General features: G+C 47.7%; 1 long non-coding RNA gene across 1 annotated transcript; it reads right to left on the bottom strand.

Annotated features, from left to right (window-relative positions):
* Positions 1–702: 702 nt before the first annotated feature.
* LOC134430412 (uncharacterized) lies at positions 703–4,317 on the bottom strand. Its single transcript, XR_010030811.1, has 3 exons — positions 4,271–4,317; positions 3,584–3,851; positions 703–1,333 (listed from the first exon to the last, which is right to left on the bottom strand). It is a non-coding gene; the product is annotated as an uncharacterized LOC134430412 (long non-coding RNA).
* Positions 4,318–6,387: the final 2,070 nt, after the last annotated feature.

Here is a 6,387-nt window from a genome sequence, read left to right as displayed (position 1 = left end):
ACACTCAGGACTGAGCCTGGGGTCAGCTTTTCCTTGCATCAGGGCTGTGGATAACACATTCCCCTTTGCGACCAGGATTTCTCTTTCCCACCCACTGAGAATGACCCAGCAGAGGTGCTGAGGAAAGGGGAGCCTGAGACCACCCAGCAGCGCCTCAGGCCAGCCTGGGTGGGCCATTTCTTCCTCCCCAGCTTTTCCTTCTGCCCTTTCTGGCCCTTCCCAGTGTGGACCAGTGGGTGTTGGTGGTGCTGCAGGGAAGGGAGAGCCCTGGGCAGGGCAGGTGGGGCTGGGCTGCCCCAGCTGGGACCAGCGTGGAAGGAGAGGGGAGGAAGAACCTCAGATGGAGGACGAGGTGGATTTCTGTGCAGGAGTGGCTTTTTGGGGAGGGTGTGGATGCAGCGGGTTTGAGTTCACTCAGCCCAAGCCCCTGGTGATGGTTTCCTTATGCTCATTATTCCTCAAGAAGAAAAGGGTTTGTGTTACAAGAAAACCCCAAATGTTTATGGTGAATTTCCTAAGCACGGAAGATGATGCAAGCAAGAAACATATTAAAAAAAAAAAATCACACCATGTAAAACATCAAAACCCCACCAACCTCAAATCAAACACAAAGGAAAAGATGCAGAGCCTCCTCTACAACTGACAGCAAATTCAAAATGCATTGTTTGATACAGCCCTGGGATGTCCACCAGAACACTCAACCCTGTTAGGAAATCTCTTTTATTTTGTGTATAATCTGTGTATTTAGAGCTTGCTTAATATATTTCCTCTCTTCACCAACTTTATTGCAGATTTTTCACAAAATCTGGCCAGAACTGATGTGACAGTAACCCAGTGAGATGGGCAGTGTGGTGGGAGAAATATTTATAGAGAGTGAATGGACAACTCCAAAGTCAGTGTGGCGTGGCACAAACCCTCCAAGCTCTTCATTTCTTCCTCCACAACTTCGTGTCAGCAACAAAAGGAAAAAGCTTCTTTGTAATGAAAACACTTCCTAACACTAAGATGAATCTCCTAAAAAAAGAATGAAAAAGAATCTCCTACCACTGAGATGTCAGAACTTTCTGTGCCTCGTCTCCTCAAGAGAAAGGCTGCCTGCCTTCCACCTGGAAGCGTGTATTTTTAATTTAATTACGTTTCTCAGACTGTATTTTTGATTTAATCAAAGAGATGTCCATCTGGCTCTCATCCTGCACACAGTTTGGTGCCAATATCCATGAAAAATGGAAAGGAGAGAATCTCTCAGCAGAGGAGATCCCACACTGGACCAGCACAGGGCTCTGAGGTGGGACCTGCTTTGGGATGGAGCCAGGTTGGTCCTTCAGAGCTTTTCCTGCAAAAAACCAAGGAATTTGCTTTCCTTGCAAGGCAAATTTGCTTCCAAGGAAGGTTGTAAAGGTAGAAGGGGGAGTAAACAGGAAAAGGAAAGAGCAAGAAGTGTTTGAGAGGAGAAACACCAAGTGCCACCAGCATTGACACTGTTGGAAGTGCAGGGATCACAGAAACCTGGGTGTGTGTGAGGTTTTGGTGGCAGAATATTTAAAATCAGAGTTTTTGGTGTCAGAACATTTAAAAACAGAGTTTTTGATTCAGAACATTTAAAACCAGAGGTTTTGGTTCCGAATATTTAAAATCAGAGTTTTTGGTGTCAGAATATTTAAAATCAGTTTTTGGTGTCAGAAGGTTTAAAAATCAGAGTTTTTCCTATTGGAAGGTGTGAAATGAGGATTTTTGGGGTTGGAAAGTTTTAAAATCAGAGTCTTTGCTGTTGGAAGATTTAAAATCAGAGGGTTTTTCTGACAGAAGACTTAAAAGCGGAGGTGTTGACGTCGGAACATTTAAAATCCGAGTTTTTTGTGTCGGAATATTTTAAATCAGAGTTTTTAGTTCAGGTTTAAAATCAGAGTTTTTGCTGTCAGAACATTTAAAATCGGAGTTTCTGGTGTCAGAACATTTAAAATCAGAGTTTTTTGTTCCGAACACTTAAAATCAGAGCTTTTTGTTCCAGATATTTAAAATCACAGGTTTTTCTGTCAGAACGTTTAAAATCAGAGTTTCTGCTGTCTGAAAATTTAAAATCAGAGGGTTTTGTTCAAAACAATTAAATCAGAATTTTTAGTTCAGGTTTAAAATCAGAGTTTTGGTTCAGAACATTTAAAATCAGAGTTTTTTTGTTGCGAACATTAAAAATCAGAGTTTTTTGTTCCGAACATTTAAAATCAGAGTTTTAGGTGTCAGAACATTTAAAATCAGAGTTTTTGATTCAGAACATTTCAAATCAGAGTTTTTGGTTCCGAATATTTAAAATCAGAGTTTTTGATTCAGAACATTTACAATCAGAGTTTTTTGTTCCGAATATTTCAAATCAGAGTTTTTGTTGCGAACATTTAAAATCAGAGCTTTTGGTTCCGAACATTTCAAATCAGAGTGTTTGATTCAGAACATTTAAAATCAGAGTTTTTTTGTTCCGAACATTTAAAATCAGAGTTTTAGGTGTCAGAACATTTAAAATCAGAGTGTTTGATTCAGAACATTTAAAATCAGAGGTTTTTTTGTTCTGAATATTTAAAATCAGAGTTTTTGTTGCGAACATTTAAAATCAGAGTTTTAGGTGTCAGAACATTTAAAATCAGAGCTTTTGGTTCCGAACATTTAAAATCAGAGTTTTTGATTCAGAACATTTAAAATCAGAGTTTTTGATTCAGAACATTTACAATCAGAGTTTTTTTGTTGCGAACATTTAAAATCAGAGTTTTAGGTGTCGGAACATTTCAAATCAGAGTTTTTGGTTCCGAACATTTCAGATCAGTTTTTGGCCGTTCCGAAGCCCGGCCCGGCCGCCGGCGCCCTCCCGCGGTCACGGCCGGTACTGCAGCGCCGCCGCTGCCCGCGGAGCCTCGGAGCGCTCGGCCGGGCCCCGCCGTGTCCCGGCGGCTCGGGAGGGACGCGGGGCCGTCACGGTTGTCCCCCGGTGTCCCTCTTTGTCCCTGGGATCCCTTTTTGCCCCTTTTTGCCCCTCTTTGTCCCTCATTATCGCCCCGTCCCTCGGTGCGGCGGGGCCGCTCTCTGTCTCCCCCTGGTGGCTCCCGGCGGTGCCGCAGCCCCGAGCCCCCAGAGCCCTTCCGAGCCTTTTTTTTCCTCTTTTTCTCCTTTTTTTTGCGTTTCTTTGCCCTCGTTTGCCCCGATCTGCGCCATTTCCACCTCCTGCTCACGCTCTTTACTCGGATGTGTTACCACAAACACCGGAGGTTTATGTGCAAAAAGGAGACAGAGGAGTTTAGTTTTACTTTATTCCAGTAAAGGCAGAGGCCATGGGGCATTCCCCTGAGATCGCTCACATTTCTGGAGGACACAGCCTCCTTTTTATCCCAATTTCCCTTCTCCCTTTCCCCATTTCTGAGGGACTTGAGAGGCCCAGACTTCCCAAAACACCTGATACCAAAGATTCCCCTCAAATGTCCAACCCTCCTTTTTCATTTTTAATTCTTATGGAATTTAAGGTTTTCCCCCATTGTTTCTTTCATCTCTCAATGTCTAATTTCACTTATCAGCAAACCTAAAGTTTATTTGTAAAATCAAATACCTTTTTCCATTCATCAATCAGTGGAATCCTTCCCATTGTTTCTTTTATCTCCCAGTGCTGGTTTTATCTACCAGTAGCTTGTTTGGAAAGACAAATCCACTTTTCCTCTCACATGGATGCTCTGGAAACCATCCTAACCCTTTGGAAATCTCACCCTCCTGGCTTTGCAGGTTTTTTTGTAGAAAATCCCAGACCTGGGAATGCTGCAGGGCTCCCTGGAAGCTGCTCTGCTGCTCAGTTACACATTAAAAACTGTCACCAAACAATTCTGTGCAGAAGGAAAAAAAACAAACACCAAACAAATGCAGCAACGTGTGAAGTTCTCATTTCTATAACTGCAGACAAATCCTTAAGGAATCATTTAAGCACACAGAGCAGTTGTGTGGAATTAACAGAGTTGTTCACAAAATGGGGTTTGTGAGGAAATACAAGCAAAGCTTTGTGTATTTTATTAAAGCAAAACAACTGCAATGAAAAACAAATGCAATAAATAAAATAAAAGTGATCTAAAGTGCAGGATAATAACGCAGAGAGGCCGCAGGCAGGAGGGGATGGCGGATGATGGACGGGCCGGTGCTGCCGGTACCGGGCCCGCCGCGAGCCAAGGCAGCAGCAGAACGGCCCAAGGGCGGCGGGCCGCCATTGCAGCGAGGGAGAAGGGACGGCGGCAGGGCGGGGCGGGCTCACCGGGAGGGCGGGCGCGGTGTCCGGGGCTGTCCGGGGCTGTCCGGGGCCCGGCGCCGCCATGGGCGACCCACGCGGGGGACGCGGCACTTCCGGGTTGCCCGACACGACGGTGGCCCCGCAGGGTCAAAAAGCATCATAGCCTGGAGTCAAGTGTTCGCGTTTCTTTCCTGGAGCATGCCGGGAATTGGAGTCTTTCATCTCCAGACCGCCGTGTGGACAGGCGGTGCTCGCGGTGCATGCCGGGAGATGTGGTTTTGCTGCTCGGGCAGTGGCCGCATGCGCAGTAGGGCCCAGCGCCGCCCGGCGGGCGCAGGGGGCGCTGCAGGCGGAGCCCCCCGGCCCCCTCAGCGCCCCCGGCGGCGCCATCTTGGCTCGGGGGCGGTGACGGGGAAACCGCCCGGGAAAAGAGATTAAAATGAATCCCCTCTGCAATGGAGCCGGGCTGGGAGTGTTCATCTGGGGAAGGGAGGGCTCCGGGGCACCTGACAGCATATAGGGGCTCCAGGAGAGGGAGCTTGGACAAGGGTCTGGGGTGACAGGACACAGGGAATAGCTGCCCGCTGGCAGAGGGCAGGGCTGGATGGCATATTGGGAATTAGGAATTGTTCCCTGTGAGGGTGGGCATGCCCTGGCACAGGTGCCCAGAGCAGCTGGGGCTGCCCCTGGATCCCTGGCAGTGCCCAAGGCCAGGCTGGAGGGGGCTTGGAGCAGCGTGGAGTTACCCTGGCCCTGGAGGGGGACACCTGGAGGTGTCCCTGCCATGGCAGGGGGTGGCACAAAATTTAAGCTCGCTTTCCACCCAAGCCATTCTAGGATTCAAAAAAAAAAAAAAAAAAAGGATAAAAACCCCCACTCTGATTACACACAATATTTATTTATTTATTTATTTCATTTATTAATTTATTATACATGGACAAGCACCACTTGGTGAGGTGTTGGCACTCTGGGGACAGACACCAGCATGCAGTGGTCAGTCAGAGCAGGCTCCTGTCCACCCTGTGCCTCTGCTTGGGAGGCGTGAAAAATGCCTATTTTATGTTTGGCTCTTTGCAAATATTAAATGAATATTATACATGTTTTGTCAGAAAGTTATGCTGTATTCATGTCATCTCTCTTCCATGGCCTTCCTAAGCCAGCACACCTTACCTCAGTGTTTGCATACAGATGCAGACTATGTGAGGTTTCTAAGTTTTGAGAATTCTTTACAAATCCATTTGTCACAGCAGTGGGAGTGGCTCTGCTCTGGGGGGCTGTACCCCAACATTTCTATGGGATTGCACAGGAGCTCCCGACCCTGGCCTGGCATCCCTGGGACCTGCTGCCTTCTGTCCTGCCCCTGGGTCACGGTGACAAACCCTGGGGTGTGAAAAGGGCAATGCAACCCTGGGGAAGGCCAGGAAAAACCCACCCACGAGTGGGGAAAAACCTGTGTTTATCCTTCAAAAACCCCAATCGTGAGCCAGGGCAAACAAGGGGAGAGGAGCAGCCCGAGCCCTTTGTGCCTGCAAACAAAACCAGACAGAGCCCAGGTTCTAAAGCTGCCTCTGCTGCCCTTACAGGTGTTTTTGTCACACCGGCTCCATGTCAGCCCCCAGCAGGGGCAGTGCAGGTGCTGGAGGCTGTCGGCAGAGCCAGGAGCTCCTGTTTCACAACATCCATCTCCTGCCAAACCTGGCAGTGGTGGAGAATGAATCCCATCGCTCCCAGCCAAGGGGGAACCTCCAGAGCATGGTGGCCTCGCCTGCACTTTGGGTCTGGAGGAACGTGCCAGGAATTCAACCACGGGATTATTTAGGCTGGAAAAGACCTCTGAGATCATCTACTCCAAGCTTTGACTGTTCCCCACTTCCAACAGCTAGACCAGAGCACTGAGTGCAGTCCTTTCTTAAACACAAAGTTCACCTTTGACTAAGCCCTAGGGAAGAAGAAGCCTTTCAGGAGGGCTGGAAGCACTTTAAAAAAGGGAAGAAATATTCAAAATGAGGGAAGGCCAGGGAAAAACCCACCCAAGAGTGGAGAAAAACCTGTTCCCCACCTCGACGACTAGACCAGAGCAGAGTGCAGTCCTTGCATGAACACAAAATTCACCTTTGTGAACTTAGGGTGGAGGGAAGAAG

This window comes from Melospiza melodia, chromosome 28 (genome assembly GCF_035770615.1).
Source record: "Melospiza melodia melodia isolate bMelMel2 chromosome 28, bMelMel2.pri, whole genome shotgun sequence".
Lineage (NCBI taxonomy): Eukaryota > Metazoa > Chordata > Aves > Passeriformes > Passerellidae > Melospiza > Melospiza melodia.
Note: the sequence above shows the minus strand (reverse complement) of the source record. Positions and strands in the feature narration are given on the sequence as shown.